Source organism: Anolis carolinensis, chromosome 4 (assembly GCF_035594765.1).
Source record: "Anolis carolinensis isolate JA03-04 chromosome 4, rAnoCar3.1.pri, whole genome shotgun sequence".
NCBI classification, from domain to species: domain Eukaryota; kingdom Metazoa; phylum Chordata; class Lepidosauria; order Squamata; family Dactyloidae; genus Anolis; species Anolis carolinensis.
Genome location: NC_085844.1, coordinates 177,275,726 through 177,302,817, shown reverse-complemented (window position 1 = coordinate 177,302,817; position 27,092 = coordinate 177,275,726). Strand labels below are relative to the sequence as shown.

The 27,092-nt window shown below is 40.2% G+C and overlaps 1 protein-coding gene across 4 annotated transcripts in view; it reads left to right on the top strand.

Moving 5' to 3' along the window:
- Positions 1 to 2,011: 2,011 nt before the first annotated feature.
- The window catches only part of zfyve9 (zinc finger FYVE-type containing 9), an 83,111-nt gene continuing 58,030 nt past the window's right edge, over positions 2,012 to 27,092 (top strand). For 2 of the 4 annotated variants that reach the window (XM_062978306.1, XM_062978305.1), the window contains exon 1: positions 2,013 to 2,462. The gene's annotated coding sequence lies outside the window, so the exon portion shown is untranslated. Of the gene's footprint in view, positions 2,463 to 27,092 lie in introns of all 4 variants that reach the window. The other 2 variants (XM_062978307.1, XM_062978308.1) reach the window with 2 other exon arrangements.

Here is a 27,092-nt window from a genome sequence, read left to right as displayed (position 1 = left end):
GCGGTGTTTAAGTACGTGGAACCCGCATCATACAGCGCCGTCGCCCATGTGGCCGCAGGTCCATCTAGGAGACTGTAAATCCATGCCACCTTGACATCTTCTTGGGGAAACTCGGTGTGGCGGGCTTCTAGGTATGCCATGCACTGGCGACGGAATACATGAACCTTGGAGGCTTCTCCGGAGAACTTGGTTGGTAGTGCTAGGGCAGGGAGTCGGGCTCCGCGATCCTTCAAGCCCCGTATTTCTCCCTCTTGCTCTCGGAGTTTGTCCCGGAACCGGTTGAATTCATCTTGGGAAATGGTGTAACTGGCTGGTGGTGGCTGGGCAGGGGCGCCCGCTCCAGCTCCTGGTGTAACAGACATATTGGCCTTAGGTTGCTTGGTGCTTTGGGTGGCGGAGTCAAACTGTCAGACCCGAGGCAGCAGGGCACCAAGAACCATACACGGAGGCCAATCTCTATCTAATATCTTTATTAAGTAAATATATAAAAGCAATAAAAACAAGTGAAGAATATAGTTCAGAGGCAGACCTTTCAAATAAGGTCAAATATAGTCCAAAAATGTATTGTCCAATAAATGATATTAGAGTTCAAAGTTTTAATCCAAAACCGAAACACACACTATTGCCAAGCAATAGTATGGGGAAATGCCAGAGTCTTAGGAGTCCAAGGTAGCTTGACAACAAGGCTGGATACAATCTTGATTCTTTAACAAGGTCCGTGACTAGGAACAAGGCAAACAGATTCTTGGAACAAGATCCGTGGTTAAAACAAGGCAAGGCAAATCTTGAATACTTGATCCGGGAAGCAAGGAACTGGGGTTGCGAAGTCCACACACGATCTTACTCCTGAAGCTGCTCTCTTGACTCCGCAAAGATTCTCCCGTGTCAGGCACCTATATTGGGGTCTCGTTTTCCCGCCAACAACCTCTTTCCCTAGAGAACGAGAAGCGAAAGCCAACTTTGTCCAGATGCAAGACTCCTTAGAATTTCCCAAGGGAAGCAGGTCTAATCAGCCTGTTGTTTGGCTGCAATCCGTAAACTCCTGCGGTTCTGTTCCCTCACTCCTCTGTCTGCAGAATAGGACTCTCTCCTAGGGAACGGAGGAAAGGAATGCCCAAGGTCTGTTTTACTGAGTTCTTGGGTACAAACATCAACATCCGGCAGGTGAAAAGATTCCGGCTCTTGTTGAACCGGCGAAAACCCCATGTTTTCGTCTTCATCTGCCACGATGGCACTAGGAACAGGACTACAAGGCCCATGAGGCATCACAGAGAGGGAGGAGAGCAGATGACTGGAAATTGGGAAGGAAGGAGATGGTGACCATACTCTCTGAAGCCTGATTATTTATAAGGCAGATGAGGCATATTTAAAGACTGTTATATACAATGTTCCCTCACTTATCGCTGGGGTTAGGTTCCAGGACCACCCGCAATAAGTGAAAATCCGTGAAGTAGGGACGCTATATTTAGTTTAATATTTATACATTATTTTAGTAGTTATACACTATTTTAAGTCTTTATCAACCAATTGTGTGTTGATAAATCGCCTCCTCCTTCTCTCATTGCAGCTTGGGCTCCTTTTCTCTCCCTTTGGCTTCTTGTTCCTCCCTTCCTTACGCTGTAAATTGTAATTTTTTATTATTTATAATAGTCTTTTAGAGTTTATTGAAAAACAGCGAAACAGCGACTCTGTGGAAAGTGAACCGTGAAGTAGTGAGGGAACACTGTATATTGTTGCTCTGTTTGAACTTTTGAACTAAAGATACTGTTACTCGTTGCACAAGCCCGAGTGACATTTTATTATCCTGCAGGGTTTATCTTGATTCAGAAACTGTGGTAAAGCTTTTATTTATTTCTATAACCCTCAACACACTTTGGTGATGATGAGGGCGGAGATGGAGGAAAAAGAAGGGAAGTACCAGGAGAAAGAAAAGGAGGGTGTGAAGAGGAAGGGGAAGGAAAATGAGGAAGGGGAAGGAAAATGGGTAGGATTAGGAGGTGGAGAAAGAAAGGGATGAGGATAAAAGAAAAAGGAGGAGGAAAGGGCGAAGAGGAAAGAGAAGGAAGGAGGAGGAGAGAGGGAAGAAGGAAAAGGAATAGAAGAAGGCAGAGGAGGGGAAAATGGAGCAGAACCAGGCGGAGTCGCCCCTGGCGGCCTGCGGAGGGAGGCCCGCCTCCTGCCTGCCTGGGCGCTGATGCCGCAGTGCTGTGCGGCGCCTCTGGGTCCCGTCAGGGGGCGCTCGTGTCCCCGGGCTGAGGCGGCTTCTCGAGGAGTCAGTCAGAGAGCGGGCCACTGAGGAGCTCGCCTTTCCCGCGGAGTGGAGCAGAGCGGAGCGGAGCCAGGGCCCGAGCCGGAGCCGGAGCAGGAGGCGGAGGAGCCCGGGCCCTCGCGGAGCTGGCCTTCCCTGCTCGGCACCCTCGCTCCCTGCCCGCCATGCAGGCCCCGCGGCGGCGCCTCCTGAGGTGAGCGAGCCCCTCGCCCAGCAGGCCCTCCTCCTCCTCCTCTTCCCTCCGCCCAGGCCTGAGGCGCGGGGTGAGGAGCCGAGCCGGGGGACCTATTCCCAAAATAGGGCTGGCGGGAGGGGGGCCCTTCTCCCTTCCTGAGGCTTTTGTCCTTCCTGAGCCCCCGAGGGGACCCAGAGGCGCCTTGTCCCGCCTTGTGCCCGCCTCGTTCTCTTCTCCCGGCGGAGCAAAGCAGACCCCAAAGAGTTGGGAGCAGTTCCCTCCTCCCTCCTTCCGAGGTGGCAGCAGCAGCAGCAACAACAACAACCCTCCCCCTAAGCACTGCCCACTCCCCTTCAGGACAGGCCCTGTCGCCCCTTATGACCTTTCCCCTCCTCGTTGTACCCCTCAACACTTCCAGACCCCCCCTCCCCCCGCCCCGGCCCCTTTTCCATACTCCTTGGGCCCTTCCACACAGCCCTGATATTCTGGGTTATATGCCTCTATGGACGGGCCCTGAGTCCACACTGTCACACATCACAGTTCAAAGCAGATATTATGGATTTCCTGCCTTGATATTCTGGACTATATGGCTGTGTGAAGGGCCCTGAGTCCACACTGTCATATATCTCAGTTCAAAGCAGATATTGTGGGATTTTCTGCCTTGATATTCTGGACTATATGGCTGTGTGAAGGGCCCTGAGTCCACACTGTCATATATCTCAGTTCAAAGCAGATTTTGTGGGATTTTCTGTCTTGATATTCTGGGTTATATGGCTGTAAGGAAGTGCTTTCTCTCTCTCTCTCTCTCTCTCTCTGACACAAGATGTGTGTGTGTATATATATATATACACACACACACATACAGGTAGTCCCTAAGGGCCTTTCCACACAGCCCTATATTCCAGAATATCAAGGCAGAATAACCCAAAACATCGGCTTTGAATTGGGTTATCTGAGTTCACACTGCCATGTATTCCAGTTCAAAGGAGATAATGTGGGATTTTATTCAGCTGTGTGGAAGGGGCCCTTGTTTGTTTTTGCAGTTCTGCCTCCTTGCGCCCATCTTTCCTGCTCTGCTTCTTCACAAGATGTATCTATGTACCGTATGAATGGATGGATGAATGAATGGGTGTGCGTATATATGACACAAAATAGGCCATCTCTCTCTGGCCCCTTTCACACAGCTGTATAGAATCCCACATTATCTGCTTTAAACTGGAATATATGGCAGTGTGGACTAAGGGCACCTTCCACACAGCCATATAACCCAGAATATCAAGGCAGAATAACCCACAATATTTGCTTTGAACTGAAATATCTGCGGCTCCGTACACACAACTGAATGAAATATCACATTATCTGCTTTGAACTGGAATATATGGAAGATATTGTGGGATTTTTTACTTTGATATTCCACACTAAATCCACATTGTCATATATCTCAGTTCAAAGCAGATATTGTGGGATTTTCTGCCTTGATATTCTGGGCTATATGGCAGTGTGGAAGGGCCCTGAGTCCACACTGTTATATATCTCAGGGCCCTTCCACACAGCCATATAACCCAGAATATCAAAGCAGAATAACCCACAATATCTGCTTTGAACTGGGTTATCTCAGTCCACACTGCCATCTATCCCAGTTCAAAGCAGATAATGTGGGATTTTATTCAGCTGTGTGGAAGGGGCCTCAGTTCAAAGCAAATATTGTGGGATTTTCTGTCTTGATATTCTGGGTTATATGGCTGTAAGGAAGTGCTCTCTCTCTCTGACACAAGAAGTGTGTGTGTGTGTGTGTGTGTATACACACACACACACACAGGCAGTCCCTAAGGGCCTTTTCACACAGCCCTATATCCCAGAATATCAAGGCAGAAAATCTCACAATATCTGCTTTGAACTGGGTTATGTGAGTCCACACTCAGATAATGTGGGATTTTCTTCCTTGATATTCTGAGATATACGGCTGTGTGGAAGGGCCCTATGTTGCAAACATCCGACTTACAAATGACTCATAGTTACAAACGGGAGTGAGACAACAGGAAGTGAGAGAAATCTACTCCTCCGAAGGGGAATTAATTCCTGAAAGAGTTGTTATCGTGGAGAAAAGACATCTCCATTGAAGCTTTATCATCAATTCTTGTTTCCACAACAAGCCAAATTTTTCAAAATGTATTCTCACAGGTATAGAAAGTGAGAAGAAACAAACATCATGGGTGTTAACCCTTCCATATATATTTATATGTATACACACATATACACATACACACACACACATATGGCTGGAGTTACACTTAAGACGTGTACCTGTTCCGACTTACAAACAAATCCATCTTAAGAAATCTACAGACCTTGTCTTGTTCATAACTTGGGGACTGCCTGTATATAGACAGATACACACACACATACATACATATATACATACATCTGATACATCTGATACGACTCCTGTTTGCAACATGTCTTACCTTGTGCCTGCCTGAAGTGCCTTGCATTGATTTGTCTTAAATATTTGCAAATAATCTGTTCCCTATTAAAATAATTTGAAAGGTGCCACTGTTGCTGAAGGAAAATCCTTTTCAGGACACAAAGTTACTTTTAATCATATTTTTGGTTGTCTCTGTTTAAATAGCATTCATCCTAGTGATAAAACTGACTAGACAGATTTTTCAAGCAGTGTCTTTTCAATTCATAGTAATTTGGATAGAGAGGCCCAGATGATGCAATAAGCTTCTTTACTTTTATTATGGGCATTACAGGAAGTTATCTTGCTTGAATGCTTAGGTATTGTGCATCTAAGGCATTTATGTGTATTAGACTGAAATGCACACGTGGACAACCTATTGTTTTATTAATAGATTTGAATAATAAGGAAAGACTCAGAGTACAAAATCAAGAAACTCTGAATGATTTGCAGTAGTTAACATAAATTTTCAACTCTGAGCCTGTTTTCGTGCATGTATACCTTACAATTGATGCAAATTTCAAAGAAACTAACAGAACGAGTAAGGAAACATAGAGGTCATGCTGGAGGTTATAAGGACAACTGATGTGTAGGACATAGATACCTAGTATGATAATGTCTCAATTATTTAATATAATAAACCCTGAATGTATATATACAGGAGTGAGTGCTGGTTTGAATAGTGTCTAAAAGGTTCACATTGCTCTTATGGGCTTGGCCGAACAAGGAACAAATTGATTAAATACACTTTATTAGTTAGCAGTGCAAAGGTGTATTGATGTGCTAGCAAACTGCAATTGTCTTTTAGGAATGTATTTCACACTCCATATTTTTTTGAATTGTAATTGTTAGAATTTCTTGAGAAAAAATATGTGAAGTACTCTCCAGATTAAACAGTAAACAAACCACTACTTTATATGTTGTCATGTGGTAAATGTAGGGGTTTGAAGGTTTGTGGAAAGAACTTATTTTTATTTCGTAATGGATCATACTGTATTTCTCCACTTCTTAAATACACTCCCCATATAAACATCTTTAAAAAATAGGTTGGGTCTTAGAATCACAAGTTTTTGTTATACAAACAAAGTTGATTTTTTGGTGGTACTGAAATGACTATGCATCTGGGTGTCTTAGAACCAAAAAATATGGTTTGTAATGATTTCTGGAATTTAGATAGAATGCTGACACATTATATCTAAATTCCAGAAATCATATCATATTATTCTAGCCGTATGGAAGCCATTGACCAGAAGGCAGTTTCTTACTGCAAACTTTGAAGGAACATTGTTTTATGTGTTGTCGAAGGCTTTGTTTGTTTTGTTTAGATATTTACTAACAATCAATAAATACGCATGCTTTATGACTTCAAATCTTGAGTTAGATGCTTCTTCATGCTTAAAAATTTCACCTAAATTAACCTTTAGTATACATTTAAGGATTGCAGATGTTGTGTGCACTTTAAAAATGTGAGAAAACAATTAACCTTTCAAGTTCTAAGTAAAGACGATATATATTGTATAATTTAAACTATGACTTATATAGTCTCTCTTTTAGCTGTTTTGATTTAAAATTTGACAGATAACTAGTTATAATTATTTCAGTAAAATACCGCATTAGTGGAGGATGTTCCTCTTTTTCTTGTGTGACTGAACAGATTAATAAATTTCAGAGAGTTGTAGCATTTGACCTGAATCTATTGCTCATATTTAAAGTACAGTAGACCAGTTGAATCAATAGTATTTACTTAAGTACTGACACTAAGTTACTGTTGATGTAATGAGTCTATTTTAATTTGAGTCTATTGCTTGGATTTAGGCCTCTATATGTCTCTTGATGCCTCTTTTTTCTTGAAATGGAGAGTATATTTCTAGTCCACTGGGTTTTATGGGAAAGAAATACAAACTGATACAAATGATCAATAATTGTTTACGCTGTATTCTGATGTGGAAACTGTGGCTTCCTAGATATTGCTGGATACAACTCACACCATGTTTGACTCTTGACCACAAGACTGAGGGCAGATGAGAGCTGAAAACAGCAACAGAAGGGACCCAGATCCCAATACTTAGCTTAAGATGTGTTGTTGTCAATTTATATTAAGTCAGCCTCAACTTATAGTGACCCTACGAACAAGAGACCTCTAAGTTACCTTGTTATCAATAGCCCTTCTCAGGTCTTGAACGGCTCATGGCTGTGGCTTTCTTGTTTGAGTCTATCCACCTTGAATGCAATCATTCTCTTTTCTTACTGCCTTCTACCTTGCCCAGCATCATTGTCTTTTCTAGTGAGGCATGTCTTCTGATGATATGTACAAAGCAAGACAGTCTCAGCTTAGTCATCTTGGCTTCTAGGGAGAGTTTAGGCCTGATTATCTTTAGACTCATTTATTTGTCTTTTTAGCATCCCGCAAATCTTGCTTCCAGCATGTCTCAAATTAGTTTATTATCTTCCTGTATAGTGTCATGGACAATCCTTACTTTGCTATCCAGTAATATCCCTTTACATTTTTAGGTGTATAATTGATAGTACTGTATCTCTTTTGCAAAATGACAAGCCTTGCTAATACATATTTAGGATTGAACTAATAATTGATTACACCCTTTTATTAATGTAATACTAATAATCATCAATTTTATTTATTACCAGTCTCTCCTGATGGCTTGATGTGGGGTACAACATAGACAATAAATTACATAGATAAAAACACAAACATATAAAAAAACTTGCACCAAACACAGATACAAAATTGACATATAGTAGAAACAGAATATAAATCAAAACCTACAATTGAAAGTTGACTGGGTATGTCTCCTTGAAGAGATGGGTCTTCAATTGCATTTTAAATCGCAACACCTTGTTTATTTGTCGGAGCTCTTCCAGCAGGTAGTTTCTACAGTTGTGGGGCAGCCAATGAAAAGGTCCTCTAGGTGACAGTCAATAGTCGGGTTCTGGCTGTTTTGAGTAAGCATCCCCCAGAAGACTTCGTAAGTGTCCTAAAGGGCGGATTGTGCAGGAGAAGTTTTGAAGGATTATATTTTTAAATAATCCCTAAAAATAACTTTATAGGCATATTTCAATTAATAAAGCCTTTGACATACTCATTTTTGCAAAGACTTTTAATGGGAGCCCAACTCATACCCTTTCTTGTCTTATTTTTTTAATCTTTTTCTAGCTGTATTTTACTCCTGCAATGCAGGCATTGGGAGGATGGTGAAAAATATGCTGGGTTGCAATATAATAAAGCCTAACTTGGGAAAGAATGAAATTTTACTCTACACATGATCCTACTGTACCTGTGTGTGCTATTATACAACAGGCAAAGTAAACACCTGCCTCCAGAATCACTTACTGAGCATGTGTGAAGAGTAAAACAGAAAGAAAGGGGGAAAGCAGATTAGTGTGCCATACCAGCAACACTGGCATGCTGAAAAAAAACATAAACTGTTAGTTTTGCCACCAAAATGAAAATGATAAGTAAAGTAGAGGCTGTTGAAAGAATGAAAGGGGGCACTGTTCCATTATCTGGGTGGAGGCCTAAACGGGGCACTAGACAGAGAAGGATAGTCCATTTTATGGGAGGGGAGTTAAAGGAGGAAAAGGATTTCCTCCGTTTTCGCTGGTTAATCTCCACCTCCCATTTCACAAACAAGTATTATTTCCATTAGGGCTACATGGTTGGGGGAATAACAGGAAAACAGGGGGAAATGGTTTTCCTCCTTCAAACCCCCCCCCCCCCCCCCAAATAAAATGGGACTATCATTTTCTGTCTAGTGCCCCCTTTTGGACTCCGTCTGGATAATGGATCAGTATCAAAACATGATTTGGGGAGTTTCCAAAATTTGAATGCTGTCTGGTTTGGGCTCCTTCTATGTATGGATTGCTAGCAGCATTCCCAAACACATGTAAGCCTATTTGAACATCGTGTGACTTAATGAAGTAAATATTCATATGATTGATTTCTTGATCTGGTAAATAGGATCTGTACAATCTGTTTTATTTTTCTCAGTCTTACATTATGGATGTCAAGGTCTGAATGTTGTTTCAAGGAATATTGGGGAGTTGTAGATTTATTTCTCATATATATAGGTGTAATTAATGTAATTAAGTGTTTTTCTCTCTGAAATTTGAACAGAGGCAAGTTCAGTAGGTTCTATCCAGTTAAATTACTAATTTTGACTTAAAACAAAACAAAGGCAATTAATTGATCTAAGAATCTTTGACTACTTCTCAATGTAGTTCTTACAACATGAGGCCAGTCAAATGGCTATTGTTAGTTTTCCACAGATGTTGAAAATCAGTATCAGGCCATTGTGGCTGTTGCTAACAGGGAACTAAGCTGGTTGCAAGCTTATTGGAGCATTCTTGTTGACTTTAATTTGAGCTTGAAAGAAATGGACCTAAAAATAGGTAACTTCTTGTTGTCCTGTAGCTGGATGAAATTATAAATGAGGTGGTATTTCTTTAGTGGAGACTCTTCTTTAATAGTAAATTTTCATTTTGCAAACTGAAAATATTGGTATTTTAGTTGAATTCTATAGGCAGGATCCTAAAGTTATTTCTTTCTGCCTACCTTATTATAGTAGTACCCCATACCCCTAATATTTGCCCTTAAAGTACACCAAAATGTATTAGCAACTTGCTTCTAAAAATGTAAGTTGGAAACGCTTCTTCCCTTTCCACATGTGGGATTAATGACAACCCTCCGAATCTCAATTTATTGCTAGTTTGCTCTTTTACTATAGGTGTAAATCCTGAAATATTCTGTAATTCTTTGATAGCAAGTATAGGAATGCTACACTCAGAATTCAAGACTTTGTGATTTCCTGTTAAAATTATAAAAAAACTCTTATAGTACCTTGTACAAAAACTAGTTCATTCATACATGTAGACTAGTATGTGATTAACCTGTGGGTTTAATAAGACAGCTAACTATTTTTTTTAAAAAAATGCAATTTGTTCTCATTTTTCTAAGTAGATAATAAATGCACTTTTTGTGCACTAGATTATGATTCAAATTGTAAATATTCAACTGCTGTACATGTGTTTTCATTTCTCTAAAATATAATGTTATTAATGTTTTTTTCACATGGAACTCAAGTGGGTACTGTAGGAAAGGGGAGCATTTCTAAAATAATTGTGGGGTATTTCCCCAAAAATATATGTTTCCACTGTAATTCTACTATAATACTTGAAATATGCTGAAGGCTTTTAAATGTTGTTACTTCTGTTAACATAATATATACTCATAATTTCAAGACCAGATATGTGATATTTTCAGAATTGTAGGACTGGCAAAATATGAATAATGTTTCACATAGTTATTTGGAAGAACATTTGGAAAATGGAAAATTACATATAGAAATCTATGTCCAAATCAGTATTGCTTACTATGTGTTGAAGATAAAAAAAATGGTACAATCAGTAGACTGTATCTTTCAAGTTGAAACTACATAATAATTAAAGTAAGATTTAGGAACATGGCAGTTGAGCAGGCAGAATATCTCATAGGGCCAATAGTTAAAATCACAGTGCAGTCTGAAGAAATAGTTGTTTCTGTTGTTCAGCAAACCGGCTGTTAGTTCACTGTTGTTCCAGTGATATGGCTAGTACATTTGGCAAATTCACTTGCACAGTATTCACTGTGAAATCTTAAGTGGTGTATGCTAAGGGTGCTCCTAGTAGTCGAAGTCTGACCACTATGTGGATTAAAAGGCAATTTTAAATACTGCTTAAAGAATGCAATGCGGCTGCCCATCTTGAAGGAAGGCTTCCTGTGAATTAAAACCAAATTATATGTAGGCGTAAGTACCGTAATCATCATAATCATATGGGGAAATTCTTGAGTCATAAATTCTATGACCTATTTATTTAAGAGTATTTCTTGTCTCCTTTTGTAAAACAGAACTTGAGGTCACAGTGTAACCAAAACAAAAATGAAAACAGTTCATCATTTTAAAAATAGGGTTGGCGACATCATGGAAGACAAAAAGGGGTCAGTATAATAAATGCATTTGCCTAGCAGGCCATATATGTCAAAACAGAAGCATCTTAATAATACGGCAGAAGGCATAGGAAATAATAGAACAAATGAAGTACTCTAGTGTAGCCACAGAGAAGGCCACTTCCATTGCTCATGCTAGGCAGCAAAGAGCCCTGTAGGTATTTGAGAATGCAGACTTGTACGAAAGAAGTGGTCCTTACATCTCCTGGCTCAATCCATTTTAGAACTTTAGAGGTGATAACTGACACTGTCAATTATACATAGAAAGTAGTGCATCTGCTTTGATATGCTTGTCATAATACCCTATATATTCATGTATAAGACTGGAAAATTCAGTCTAGTCACATTGTGTTGTGACTCAGCTGGAATCTAGGATTGACTCTGATGAGGAAACAGGGGTCCAGGTTCAGAATCTCCCCAAAAGGCCTGTAACTTTGGAAGATGAGAACAAAGAGTGCAAGTTCAGTTTTCCCACAGGGAGGGATGGTGTTGATGATTCTGAAACCAGCCAAGTGCACACTGACTTGGGAAAGGAGGAAGGCAGGATGGAATGTTCTCAGCCTGATAATGAGTCTCAGCGAAATAACAAGCAAGCTGACCTTGATGAGATAGGCTCCTTGGATTGATCAGACCATTTGGAATTGAGGGTACGCCGTAGTACTAGAATTGCAAACAGGTATGGGGAGCCTAGGGGGCAAAGGAATGCTTTCATGTTTTGCAAAGAGCGTTAAAAGGGGACGTTTGGGGAAAAACGGTTGTCAAAGCAACTTACTTTCACCGGAGAAGCAAGCGCTAGTTTTCCTGCAGTGTCTTGGATTATCTTGCAGTCTATGTATCCATGTTCCTTGGACTTTGTCATGCTTTCTTTGGACCTTGTTTATTCCTTGTGAGTTCCTGATTTGTATTTCAAGATTATATTTTGTAACTGACTTTTGAGATTTCTCTTTTGCTTTTTAAAGAACTTTTTACTATTCATTTTTAATAAACTGAAAAGACTTAAACCTGCTGTACAGTTTGTGTGTCAGAGCAAGGTGAATCAGGGCTGAGGTGCGACACATCCAGCATTGTCCAGCGGTCAATGTGAGTAATTGTACCTTATCAAAAAAGGAATCATGGGTAGATAGAGTAGGAGCCACGGTGATGCAATGGGTTAAACTCTTGTTCGGCTGAACTACTGACCTGAAAGTCGGTGGTTCAAATCCATGAGACAGGGTAAGTTCCCGTCTGTCAGCTCCAGCTTCCCATGCAGGGAGATGAGAGAAGCCTCCCACAGTATGGTAATACATCCTGTCATCCCCTATGCAATGTTTTTGTAGATGGACAATTTTCTCACACCAGAAGCGACTTGCAGTACAGTGTTCCCTCTCTTATTGCAGGGGTTATGTTCCAGGTAGAACATAAGTGAAAACAATAAGTGAAAATCCACAAATAGGGACACTATTTTAATTTTAATATTTATACCTTATATTGAAGCCTTTCTTACCAGCGCCAGTGAGAAATGTGGAGGACTCAGAAGAGGGGGCGGGACTCGTGGAGGACTCAGCCCCCTCTTCCAAGTCCTCCACGTTTCCGGCGTGGCCCGGCTGGAGTGGCAGCAGAAACAGGAACCTGGCTGCCTCTTCCAGGCTCCTGCTGCCACTGCCGCCTGCCCTCATTCACTTACCCACCCTCGCTCACTTGTTCACTCACAGGGTGGAGCGGCGTTCCTTCTTCCCTGGCTGCAGGAGCAGAGGCAGCCAGAGCAACGTGGCAGACATGAAGCAAGGGGGCAGCAATGGGATAAATAAATAAAAAATTTCCCGCGGAACAACGAGTCTGCGATAAGCGAACCGCGATGTAGCGGGGGTACACTGTACTGTATTCTCAATTTGCTTCTGACACAATAAAAAATGAGTAGAGTGATGAAAGGCCAAAGCTTGGTTTTTCTAGGAAGAACTTAAAAGAAGCACTGACCTTTTCTACTCCCTTTGCTGTTGCACCTCTTCTAACCTTTTTGAATGCCTAGTTGGGAAAATGGTGGTGGTGGTTGCCAGGTGTGGTTGTCTATCATACTAATTGACTTGCATGTAGAACACAGATTTTGTTGTATTTTTGATGGACATCTTCTCTGATGAGACCATGCTCTGAATGTGTTTATGTGTCTTTAAGTCACCTGTTTATTTATTTATTGTGTCAGTTAAAAACCTTAGCATTATATTAAATGTCCTTTGACCAATGGCTTTGGAGTACCTCTGGTGTTACTGTAAGAAGGTCCTCCACTGTGCATGTGGCAGGGCTCAGACTGCATTATAATAGGTGGTCTGTGGTTCGCTCTTCTTCACACTCGCATGTTGTGGACTCCACTTTTTGGCCCCATTTCTTAAGGTTGGCTCTGCATCTCTTGGTGTGCAGCAGGGCCGGTCCAATGTGGAAGCGGATTACTCCGCCGCGTTGGGTGCACGTCAAGGGGGGATGCTGTTGAGGCCTCAACAGCGCCCTCGTGTAAATTTAGCGCCCGGTACTGCCAGAGGTGGTCCACGGCCTGTGTGTTTGTCTACTTGAGGCACACACACCTGTTTGGTAAGGCACCAGCACCCTTCCTTTGGCAGAGAAGGCTAAAGGCCTTGGGAAACTACAGCTCCTTGGATTCCATAGCCATATAATACCTTGAACCGGATTATATGGCAGTGTACACCCACCCACCCCACCCCCGGCACAGTTGAATAAAATCCCACATTATCTGCTTTGAACTGGAATATATGGCAGTATGGACTCAAATAACCCAGTTCGAAGCAGACATTGTGGGATTTTCTGCCTTGATATTCTGGGTTATGTGACTGTGTGAAAGGGCCCGCAGATAATTCAGTTCAAAGCAGATATGTTTTGCTAATTATATGTATATATATATGTGTGTGTGTGTGTATGTGTGTGTGTGTGTGTGTGTGTGTATATATATATATATATATATGTCTGTATATATACATGCATATATACATATATACATAATTTACAATAATATATAATATTATAATATATTGTATATGCATATAATATTAATAATATTATTATATTGTAATACAATATAATACTAATAATACAATATAATAATATTAATTATATATTATATATTGCATGTTATATTATTAATAATATTACAATATATAGACATAGTACAATATGGTAATTTATTACCTGTATTGTGCTATGCTAATAATATAATATTGTATGTAAATTTAATTTGTAAGCCACTCTGAATCCCTTTTGGGGTGAGAGGGGCAGGATATAAATGTATTAAATAAATAAATATGTGGGTGATCTGAATTGATAATCTTTATTATATGGCAGTGTAGAAAGGGCCTTGAGGGCCTTCCACACAGGCATATAACACAGAATATCAAGGCAGGAAATTCCACATTATTTGCTTTGAACTCGAATATATGGCAGTGTGGACTCATATAACCCAGTTCAAAGCAGATATTGTGGAATTTCCTGCCTACATATATCAGTGTGGACTCAGATAACCCATATAACCCAGAATATGAAGACAGAAAATCCCACAATATCTGCTTGGAATTGGAATATATGGCAGTGTGGACTCAGATAACCTAGGTTGCTTCCACGCAGCCATATAACCCAGAATATCAAGACAGAAAATCCCACAGTGTCTGCTTTGGACTGGGTTATCTGAGTCCACATTGCCTTATATCCCAGTTCAAAGCAGAAAATGTGGGATTTTATTCAGCTGTGTGGAAGGAGCCTTAGGGGAAAATGATCCTTGCAGTCATAATCTAGTGAAAGTGATGAGCATGGTCCCAGGATCTTATTCTAGGTTTTGAACTGGATTATATTAATATTCACTGCCAGATAATCTGGGATAAGCAGATAATCTGGGATCAGATCCTGGGATATAGGCCAATGTAGATGACGGTCCTGGAGGAGGAATATGGGGGTGGATGTGTGTGTATATATATGTGTATGTGTATATATAGGGAGCTCCCAGTGGCGCAGCGGATTAAACCACTGAGCTGCTGAACTTGCTGACTGAAAGGTTGCAGGTTCAGATCTGGGGAGCGGAGTGAGCACCCGCTGTTAGCCCCAGCTTCTGTCAGCCTAGCAGTTTGAAAACATGCAAATGTGAGTAGATCAATAGGTACTGCTCTGGCAGGAAGGTAACAGCCACCGCTACCACCACCTTCAGGTCAGCAACCCAATAATTTGTTGCCTGTTCGAATTTGGGGAGCATGGTGAGCTCCCGCTGTTAGCCCCAGCTTCTGCCAACCTAGTAGTTGAGTGATTGGTTTTTGGAGGCAGGGGCGCCAAAATTTCTGTTCGCCTACACTTGAAAATTACCTTGGACCAGCTCTGGTGTGCAGTCTGTTCAGCGTCTTCCAAGCCACTCAGTCTTCTGTGTGCCCAGGAGGGAGTCTCTCATCTGGTCACAGACACTGATTGAGGTTCTGTGTTTTAACCTGCTACTTTTGGACTCTCGCTTGCTGAGGTGTTACTGCGAGAATCTCTGTAGATCTTAGAAAACTATTTCTTGATTTAAGGCATTGGCGTTCTGACTGATATCCGAACAGGGGTTGGGCCGGAGATGCCACTGCCTTGGTCCTTTCATTATTGGTTGTTGCTTCCCGGTGGATGTAAGGTGGTGCAATACCAGCTAAACAGTATAATTTCTCCAGTGGTGTGGGGCGCAGACATCCTGTGATAATGCGGCATGTCTCATTAAGAGCCATATCCACTGTTTTAATGTGATGAGATGTGTTCTACACTGGCATATGTATTCAGCAGCAGAGTGGCAAAGCACAAGGGCAGATGTTTTTACTTTGTCTGGTTGTGATCCCCTGTTGACTTTTGGAGGCCTCATGACTTTCATAGAGTTGTCTTATGGAAGGAATACAGGAGTGCATGGTTTTTGCCAGTTCCTTTCTTTGCAATATAGCCTAAAAATAATTTGATGGTCTCCCATTCAGGCACTAACCAGAGTTGATTCTGCTTCGCTTCCAAAATGAAATGGGATTTGGTGCCTTTAGACTATTTAGATCCTATTGTCTCAAAATTACTTAAACAGACATTAATGCACAAAGGGTTTATTCTGTAATGTAACTATATATTTGGTACAAACATCTAGAAGCAGACGTACATGTCTCCCAGTCAGTGTACCTGAGGAAAACAAATGTTCCTAAAATTTACATAAGGTTGGGGGCCGGGAAGTAATCCAAAGAGGATTGTCTCTTGTCTTTACCAGTCTATGTTATTTCATTTGAGATGAACAGTTGACCCAGGGGTGTTGTTTTTATTGAACCAGGTGCTTAGGAACTGAAATAGAGGTTCGGGGCGGGGGGGGGGGGGGGAGACTTATAAGATATTATGCATGTTTTCTGTTTAGTTCATGCAGTTTAAAATTCCTGATTGTATCTTAGAAATATTCCACCCCCCTGTTTGGAGATTGATGTGATTTCTTGGATAAAGCCTGTTTACTTTGACATATGTTACACTCTATAGTATTAATGCAAATCTGGGTCAGCATAAAAAGGCAAGAGTTAAATGTATATCTCAAGTATGAGAGCTGATGTTTTGTTATTCAAATGCAGATTAAAAATTATTGCCTTTTTATTTCCACATGTATTGATTACAAGGTTATTTATCATCAACTGATTATCTTTAATTAGACTTCATTTGTACTAGTAAGTCTTGAGTGTTCTGTAGTAGAAAAGGAGTTTAATATGTTAATCTTAAAATGTTGTGTGGGTGATCAGATTTTGAGCTAAGTTATAACCTAGAATATCTTAGTTTAAAATATGAATTGTGTGCAGTCTTAATGAAATGTATCATTTTTATATGTTTTAAAAGTCTTCTGGCATTTAAATGAACTGTTTTGGAAAGCCTTTAGCAGTTTGTCAGATGCTTCTATGCTGACATTTACTTTCTTTCTGGCAAATAATACTGTAAGGGTAAGAATCAGTCATGTTCTGGGTAAGAGGCAGATCAAAGTGCTTTCTAAAACTGCTAATAGCTGTTCTAGCTATGAATGCCATTTCTATCATAAAGAAGTCTTTGCTTTTTGAATTCACTTTGCTGTGTCAAAATCTTGCTTTGAACACAATTCAGGCTGCTCATCTAGCTGTTTATACACCATTTGATGTAAAACAATCCTATGTAGGATCAGTAGGATGAAAGGAAATGTAGGTGTTACATTGCCTAATACTTGTCTTGCTTTAGTCACCAACTTTTTAAAATTCATAGGGTGAAAATGAATTATTTTGTACTTCACTATCCTGATGTCATTCATTTCTGTTCATGCTGTCATTACATCAGAAGCAAAAATGTCTGAACAGAATTGTGGTCTAGTAGGTCTTTGGTCTTACCCAGTATGGGTTTTGTTCTGTGTCTTTCCTGCACACAACATTTCCAGATTCCATGAACCACACATCACTAATTCTGTATACAATCTTGCAGCTCAATATGCTCACAACTTCAGTTCCCTGCCTCTGTGTATAGTTGACCGACATAAGTATTGATCAAGGAAAGAACAGGGAGCACAATCTATAGCAGTGACAAGAGAAAGAAAAAAAAAATCAACATGAAATTATGTTGGCCAGGGGCTCTGTCAACAGCAAAGAAGCATAGAGCAAACCTTAGTGGTGGTATAATACAACAGAATTATTGCAGAAGATTATACATTTTTAATGTTATTATAAATTATTCATGAGTATTGTAGTTCTTTTCTTTATGTTTAATTATAGTCGGTGATCATGCATCCACATTAGTATAGTGTTTACATTAGTTTAGGATATAAATTAAAATTTAACATCGTTATGAAATATAAGACCTACTCTGATTATAAGGTTTGAAAAAATAACCTAGACCTTAAAAATATAACATGTTAAAAAATCTCGTCCCATACTATCCGACTGCTGGATGTCACTTTTTATGTTTATAAATTGATGCACAGCAGCGGGCCTTTAATCTTATAATTCTGAGGTCAATGCCCATTAACATAGTCCAATATATCTCTAACGTTTGAGCCAGACAGACCTACCAGCACTTGACTGAGGATTTTTTTTATGGGGCTTTTCATAGATAGGGTGTCTAAAAGGCCTATGCTCTAGGACAGAGGTTCTTAAAGTGCAGAGCAAAGCATACTGGGGGGCTCCGTGCTTTCCTCCTTCTCCCTCCCCCTTCCTCCTTCAAGCTTTCCCTCCTCTTTTCTGCCCCTCCCCCTCCCCTACCTCCCTCGCCCCCAAAGCCTTTTTTCCTTACCTTCCTCGCCACCAGATCTTTCTCCCTCATGTTGCTTGCTTCCAAAACTCTTGTTTCCCTCCCATTGCTCAGGGAGTGCTTTGATTGTGCTTTTCATGCATGGCAGAAGGGAGTTGAACTGGATGGCCTCTGGGTTTCTGCTATTGTTGTTGTTGTTGTTTTTGTTATTGTTGTTGTTGGGTTTCTGTTGTTGTTGTTGTTATGATTATGATTATTACTACTACTACTACTACTACTACTACAAAGACTGTGTAGTCATCTGTTGGGAGTGCTTTGATTGTGCTTTTCCTGCATGGCAGAAGAGGATTGGACTGAATGGCCCCTGGGGTCATTCCACTGAAATACTGTTAAGTTTATGGGGGTTACATTTGTTCTTCATTTTAAATATTGTATTGTTCTTTCTTTCTTTCTGTCTTTCTTTTCTTCTTTGTTTTTGCGCTAGGAACTCGATATGTGCAGTGTGCATAGGAATTTTTTCATGTTTTCTTCAATTAGTTCACAATCACTCCATCCATCTGCTACTGGCCTGGCTCGCCTGCCAAATTTTAAAATATATCAAACAGTTTGTATATAAACTTTTCTTGGGGCTCCACGAGAAACTTTTGCTTCAAAAAGGGCTCAGTGGCTGAAAACATTTGAGAACCTCTTCTCTAGGGAATCTATTTCATCCAGTGAGTAGGGGCAAAGTTAGCTTTCAAAAGTTCTAGAGAGATGCGATCAAACCTCTGTGATGTCTCAGAGACCCTCGAGTCATGACCCCGCAGCCATTATAGATCAGACTGAAGAGGATATGGGTTTTTTTCCAACTCGGCAAGATTCTGCTCCCTTCCAAATGTTCCCTGTTGACAGCTTGGGTCCAAAGCTAATTACAAAAGCCCTTGAAACAGAGCCTGGTTCCCCGGAAAGTGTTCCTTTTGATAGAAAATTGTTTCTCAAAACACACTGCTCTGAGAAGGAGATTTGGAGACGAAGCGCGAGATTAGCGGAGAGAGAGGATGCTAATTAAACCGTTTCCCTTGGGAGTTTTCAGGGAGGGTTGCATCTGGCAAAGTTGTTGTCTTCAGTCTGTTTCCCTTGGGAAAATGTGAACTCAGGCACCTGGTTTGGGGAAGATTTGAAGTTCCATAAAAGTTCTGGGCATAGGCTAGATATCGCGGTGTCAACCTGTCAGTTGGAAAGTTAACATCGACTCTAGTTCCTGCGGCGCGCTACTCTTGAGTAGACCGGGCGTTGCGTCTCGTCTCCCTGCCAAGACTGGACTGCGTTTCAGTTCCACCATGACCAACTTGCCTTGCCTTGTTTTCCTGCCTTGGACACTGAACTTGGAACTTTCTTGAGAGACCTTGCTTTATTCCCCACTCAAACTGCCTGGAAGTTTGAGTGTGTTTCGGTTATTGGATTTGAAGATTTAATCTCTAATACTGGACATTAAACTTTATATTACTGGACTATATTTGACCTTTCTTAAAAGGACTATTGCTGGACTATATACTCTGCTTATTTTTGTTTGATTCTTTTATTGCTTTAATAAAGATATTAGATTGTTTATTGGCCTCCGTGTTGGTTTCCAGTGTTCACGCAGCTTAGAGGCGTCACAAAACCCTGGTGCTTTACCACTTTTCAGATGTTTTATATAGGACTTCACGTTACCAGGAGAAATGGGGGTGTGGGGTGTGCGGGGGGGGGGGGGGGCGTATTGGCAAATTTCTGGTTTCAGGAGTAGGTTGTATATTATCTAGCCAGTCATAAAGAGACTGGAACAAAGAAGCCCACCTGTTTGCTAGAATCCCAGAAGAGAGGGCTGTTGTCATGTTGTTCTCATGTCCCGAGACCAATGTCCAGAATAAGGATTTGTTCTTGTTCTTAACTAGCCCAATCAGCCTGTCCCAGAGGATTTTGGTGTGTATATATATATGTATATGTATGTGTGTATGTATATATATATATTAATGCATATAATTTGGGCCTTGTAATCCTTTTTGGTGACTAATAGAGTGGAATAGACTTCTTGTTTAGCCTCTCCATCAGCCTTTAGGCTTGCCTATAGGCATAATTTACAATGTTTGTTGGGAGAAATGCATGCATTATCAAACTAAGGCTTAGAGGGAGGCTTACTTTTTGGGTTTTGTGTGTGTGTGTGTGTTAGGAGCAACTTGAGTCGCTTCTGGGGTGAGAGAATTGGCAGTCTGCAAGGACGTTGCCCAGGGGATGCCCAGATGTTTTGATGTTTTTTACCATCCTTGTGGGAGGCTTCTCTCATGTCCCCGCATGGAGCTGGAGCTGATAGAGGGAGCACATCCGCACTCTCCCCGGGTGGGATTCGAACCTGGCAGCTTTCAGGTCAGCAACCCAACCTTCAAGTCACTTAGTCCACTACGCCATCTGGGGGCTCCTACTTTTTGGTGGTTCTTTAGTATTCTTAAAAATCTGGGGCTTTTGATCTTGGATCAAGTTGTCATACATATCTATAGAATCAGTTTGTGGATATTTGGCCTCTAAAGCTCTTTGTAAAGCATTCAGCTTTTCTTAAGTTAGAATCCCCATTACACTGTAGTTCTTTGATGTTAGAAAATTGCTATGATACAGAGTAGTGGGCACAGCGTGGACTTCTATTTCTTTCTCATAGGGACTTGTGTCCTGGTCTGGTTTTGTGATAGGAAGAAAGCAAATAACAGATTAGAGGACTGAAAAAAACACCCTGGTTTGGATCTTTCTGGCATATAGAACATTTCCAGAAAACACCTGCAAATTTTTGGAGAAATCTCTAAAAGGAGGCATTTAGTTCTTCATGTCTTGCAAAGATGTAGTTTTTAAATACTTTTAATCTTATTTACTTGTTTATATTTGGTATTTTTACTTGCACTGGGGTATGGCTAATGCAAAGAAAGAAAATAGTAAAATCTTCTTCTGAGTTGTTTCTTTATTCTCCCCTGTCACCACAATCTATTCAGAAATAGCCACATTATGAATGTTTAACAGCTACCTAGGTGTATAGTCTCACCTGAAAAAAGCAGTGATGTTGATGGTGATTTCTGTCTTGAATCAACTGATAGTTGCCTGGTTTATGGAATGGACGCTGCTATGAAAAGTATAAAAGTACTTTAAAGGACAATTAAGTACTATGTATTTTATGCAAACCAGATATTAACCTTTATTTCAAAACGTGTCTTCATTTTTTCTTTCTTAAAACTATTGTTATAACTTTTTTATATAAACTTGTATAAAATAGAAAAGTCAAAGTTAATTTTTATGGATTTTAAGAATGTTTTCAAGCCTTAATGCTTGAATCCATGGATACAGAATCTATAAATATAGAGGAACGAAAAAAAATGCATTTTTAAAGAGATAAGTCACTGAACTGCTCTTTCAAGATTTTAACCATCTTTTTCCCCCTTTTACTTTTTCTTCTCTTCTGTCCCTTACTTATTGAAGAGTTTCACTGGTCATTCATTGGAACTTTTTTTCTTTTGGTTCTTCTTGATTGTGCCTTTTTTGCAGTCATTCTTGAAAAATGGCTTTATTTCAGCCCAGAGCTGTTTTCTTGTTCATTAGGTTTAGTGTTCTTTACATGGTCTTTTAAATCTACAGGAATATTATTCATACTATATTTTGATATAATGATTAATATAATATACTTCTTTAACTTTGTCCTAATTTTTGATATAAGTTGTTATTGTCTGTGTCACCAAAGGTTCCTGGTCTTATTTTTGTAAAGAGAATGATGCTTTCCTCATGCTTGTAAAGAGAACTTCTGTTTCCAATTAAAGAGTCCATTTGATTTCTGTATTGGCTGTCTGGTAATGTCCATGTTTGCAGTTATCTCTTTAGTTGGTTGCCTGAAGAATGTGTCAGTAGTGAACTCACTGTTGGCAATATTTTACTCTTCTCCTTCATTTCTTGGACCTAGGCCGAATTCTACTTTGACAATGTCTAGTTCTGCTCTGTTTCCTACTTTGCATTTTGGTTACCTGAGATTACAAGCATGTCTGCTTTTTGTGTTTAATCAGTTTCTTTCTGGTCGCTCATGTAGCAACTACTTTTTCTTCCTTTGTGCCAGAAGCATAATCTTGATTACCATTAAATTGATAGGTTTTCTTGGCAGTTTTATTGATATTCAGTCAGAATTCACATATCCCCTGATTGCTTTTGCTACATTTCACCTCGCTACAATGCCATCCCATTCCTCCCTTGATTACCATTTTCAGAGTAATCTGATTGAAATGTTCTATTCCTATCTACTTTACCTCCCTCACACCAAATATGGTTGTACTCATGCCTTCCATTTTTTGTTGTATGATTTCTAGCTTTCCCTGATTCATATTTCTCACATTCCATGTTCTGTCTACATACATTGTGCAACTTATCTCTGCATGTGTCAGCAACTGAACATCCTTTTGACTTGAATTTGATTGCGTCCTTGGGCTTACCACTCTCAGATTTGATCACTGCTCTTCCTCAATAGCTGGTTGAGAGCCTTTTGACCTGGGAGTTTTATTTTCCAGCACTATCTCTTACTACGTTTTGGATTGCCTTATCATAGGGGTTCCAAGGCTAAAGGCATTTAAGTGTTGTTGATCGTTGCCTTCTTCTGCACAGTACCAACTTGCTCAGTTAACTAAATTTCAGCAGTTTTTGAGAAATACTTCCAGTGTAACCTTAGTTCTGCTGTTGCCCAGTTGTTCTTTGATGCATATAGTCTGACACCTTAGCAAAGGTCTATCTGACTTGGGACACCCTATCAGCAGCAATACTACGAACAGCATAGCCAGCCACATGTTTCACTGGAGCTTATAGATCCATCAAATACCATATCTCACATTTTTCTGATATAAAATGAAAATAGATCATGCCAGTTCTATATAAAATCTAAAGCCATTTAAATGACTGCTATCAAAGCCAGAAACTTTTAAACATTATGGTTTCATGTTTGCCAGTTTTGATCGTCAGTCATACTTGAATATCTGGAGTTGATTAACACATTGGAGATACAAATTGGTTATCTTTAGACTGTACATCTGATATACTCACGTACAGGCAGTCCATGAGTTATGAACGTGCAACTTACGAAAAACTCATAGTTGTGAACGGGCCTCTCCCCTCAATCTCTGCCATAAAATCGTAGCACTGAGCCAAAGCGTGTCTGCATCTCTCCATCCCCTTTTCTTTTTCTTCCTATTGATATCTCTCCACCCCCTTTTCTTTTTCTTCCTATTGATATCTCTCCAAACCTCTTTTCCCTTTTCTTCCTATTCCTGTCAATCTCTCCAAATCTCTTTTCCCCTTTCTTCCTATCGATCTCTCCAAATCTTCTGTTTCCCTTTTTTCCTTATTGATCTCTACAAACCTCTTTTCCTTTTATTCCACTTTAAATCTGGTTGCTGCCTTCTGCAGAATTCTGGGATTTGAAGTTTACTGGGGCTCAGGACGTCTCTGGACAAGCAGTTTAAAGGTCCCTCCCTAAACTACAAACCCCAGAATTCAGCAGGAGGCAGCAACCGGATTTAAAGTGGATAGATGTTCTAGTCAGTGTGATGAGGTCCAGTATATCCTTTATTCTCCCTGTATCTTTCCACCTCTCCTTTCCTTTATATCTGACACCACTTTTAATTGCACTGGCTCAATGTATGCAATGCTGGAATTTGTAGTTTGTTAAGACAGCAGCATTCTTTGGCAGAGAAGGCCAAAGACCTTGTAAAACTACAGCTTCCAAGATCCCATAGCAATGAACCAGGGCATTCATTCCACAGTATAAGTACACCCCAAAGAAGCTCTACAGGATAAACAGGAGAGATTCCTTATTGGAAGGATTAATTCTATGGGTTTTTTCTCCATTACTTGGAAGCTTTGGTGTTTTTTTAAAAAAGGGATTCAAATCACACAGAAACTATTATGTGCATCTTTTTTGGCCAAATTACCTAAATTGCACTTTTTGCTGCCCCTATTCCAAACTACAAATAAATTCAATTTAAGAACAAATCTACAGACCCTAACTTGTAACTTGGAGACTGCCTGTATTTGTGGATGTAGTTCTGTGAATGGTTCAGATATTTACTTTGACATTTGAAATTTTATACCATGGTTTACTGCAATTCTGCTTGTCTTCCTCCTTGATTTATTGTTGTGGCACAAATCTGTAAACAAGAGCAAAAGGCTTACTGTAATTGTTCTATATTTTTATATATTGGTTTTGCTTGCTTTGTGTTGAATTTGTAAGGTGGGTATGATATGTTAAACCAGTGAAATTAATATTCATTTTATATCTATACATACACATAATAAAAGTGAAACTCTGTATGTGTGTATGTGGCTGGAGTACCCACTTCCACAGACAGCCTCCCGTCTCCACAAACAGCTACAACCCACAGTGCTGATGAACCACCAAAGCCCACCCCCACTGACATTGTAGGTTATAGTGAGTGCCATGAACATGTAGCTCAAATACTGCAGCCCACCCCCAAAGAAAAGCTTTCATTTAAGGACCATTTCATCCTAGATTTTACGTGTTTCCTCCACCACAGGCAGGCATCCCAGGGTTCCTTACTCTCTCCACTGGTGTGGAATCTGCCAGACACCGCCCACTGCCTCTCTCTTAACCCTTTCCTGCTCTTTTCAACGCTGTCTGTATAACAAATAGAACTGAGCAGCAACTAAATATACTGGAGGGGTTTGGAGGGCTCCACATGATGGAAGTTGTAGTTTACCCTGCATCACCCCCCCTTCCAACAATGGACCTGGATTACACAGAATCATAGAATCATAGAATAGTAGAGTTGGAAGAGACCTCATGGGCCATCCAGTCCAACCCCCTGCCAAGAAGCAGGAAATCGCATTCAAAGCACCCCCGACAGATGGCCATCCAGCCTCTGTTTAAAAGCTTCCAAAGAAAGAGCCTCCACCACAGTCTGGGGGAGAGAGTTCCACTGCCAAACAGCTCTCACAGTGAGGAAGTTCTTCCTGATGTTCAGGTGGAATCTCCTTTCCTGTAGTTTGAAGCCATTGTTCCGCGTCCTAGTCTGCAGGGCAGTAGAAACAAGCTTGCTCCCTCCTCCCTATGACTTCCCCTCACATATTTGTACATGGCTATCAGGTCTCCTCTTAGCCTTCTCTTCTGCAGGCTAAACATGCCCAGTTCTTTAAGCCTCTCCTCATAGGGCTTGTTCTCCAGACCTTTGATCATTTTAGTCACCCTCCTCTGGACGCTTTCCAGCTTGTCAACATCTCCCTTCAACTGCGATGCCCAGAATTGGACACAGTATTCCAGGTGTGGTCTAACCAAGGCAGAATAGAGGGGAAGCATGACTTCCCTGGATCTAGATGCTATACCCCTATTGATGCAGGCCAGAATCCCATTGGCTTTCTTAGCAGCCGCATCACATTGCTGGTTCATGTTTAACTTGTTGTCCACAAGGACTCCAAGATCTTTTTCACATGTACTGCTGTCTAGCCAGGCGTCCCCCATTCTGTATCTTTACATTCCATTTTTTCTGCCGAAATGAAGTATCTTGCATTTATCCCTGTTGAACTTCATTTTGTTAGTTTCAGCCCATCTCTCTAGTCTGTCAAGATCGTTTTGAATTTTGCTCCTGTCTTCTGGAGTGTTGGCTATCCCTCCCAGTTTGGTGTCATCTGCAAACTTGATGATCGTGCCTTCTAACCCTTCATCTAAGTCGTTAATAAAGATGTTAAAGAGAACCGGGCCCAGGACGGAACCCTGTGGCACTCCACTCGTGACTTCTTTCCAATGAAAAATACTGGAGAGGTTTGGGGGGAATTCACCTTGATTTATAGCTGTTGTAGGTACAATTTTACAATTTTAAAATACTTGCTCCACTATTCTAAAAACAAAAGTGGGAAATTGTCTACCCTTCAGTTATAGATGAACAAGAACCCCTCTCATTCATCAGCATTAGCCCAGGTAGGCTTGAACTGATGAAAATTCAACAGCAGCATATGAAAGTTATTTAGCCCAGTCTAAAATTGCTTGTCTCATATTCTTCACTAAGGGGTTATTTACACTTATTTGTGGTTTTATTATTTCATAGTTGTACCTAGAAGTTCTAATAATTAGAATTGAAAGTATTGATTAAAGTTTCAAGGAATTAAAAAAAAGGAATCAGGCTTGTCCAGATACCTTCCTTTTGTTTTTAATTTTAATCTTTTCTGGCTCCTGTTATGGAAGATAAAGATAATTAATTCAATTCTTCCTTTCTTGGAGTGACTCGTCCACTACTTATACCTCCACACTTGGAAATATGTGGCAACAATTCAAATTTTAAAGTCTCACTGAAGGCCAAACTACACTCATTTAAGCATTTACAAACCTTCCACTGGGAATATATTTCTGATCTCAATCAGAAAATTGCACCCTTTTAGCTTTTTATTCCCAGTAGTAGTTCGTGAAAACAGCACTTTTTTGGGGAGGGGGGACTAATCACCAAGCAGAAGTTGATTTTCAGCAGAAAAAGATATGGGTTGCAGATGAGCTGGCTGCATGTTCTGAATTGTAACACTGCAGTTCCATTTTTGTTTTTAATTTTTGTTCAGGAGAAAAGTGGTCTGCATAAATATACTTGTTTAAAGATGTGATTGATAACATGGTCAGATTGTCAAGTTAGAGGAGGGGATGCTAGATTCTCCACAGCAAAAAGGAGTCATCAGCATGTGTTTTTATGTCTGGACACTAAAGGAAAACAATCCAGATTTATTTATGGAAATATTTATCTCACCCTACCTTGTGGGGGTCTCAGAGTTTGATTAAAAAATTAGTTAAAATCAATAAAAGAAAATTTTAAAACAACAGCAATTAATTGAATAAAGCAAAAAACCCTGATTAAACAATTTAATAAGTAAAAGTACTGAAGAAGTTAAAACACTTTTAAAATGTATTGTACATGCATATTTTATTAAAAACATGTTAATGCCTGAATGGTTTTTTAAATTT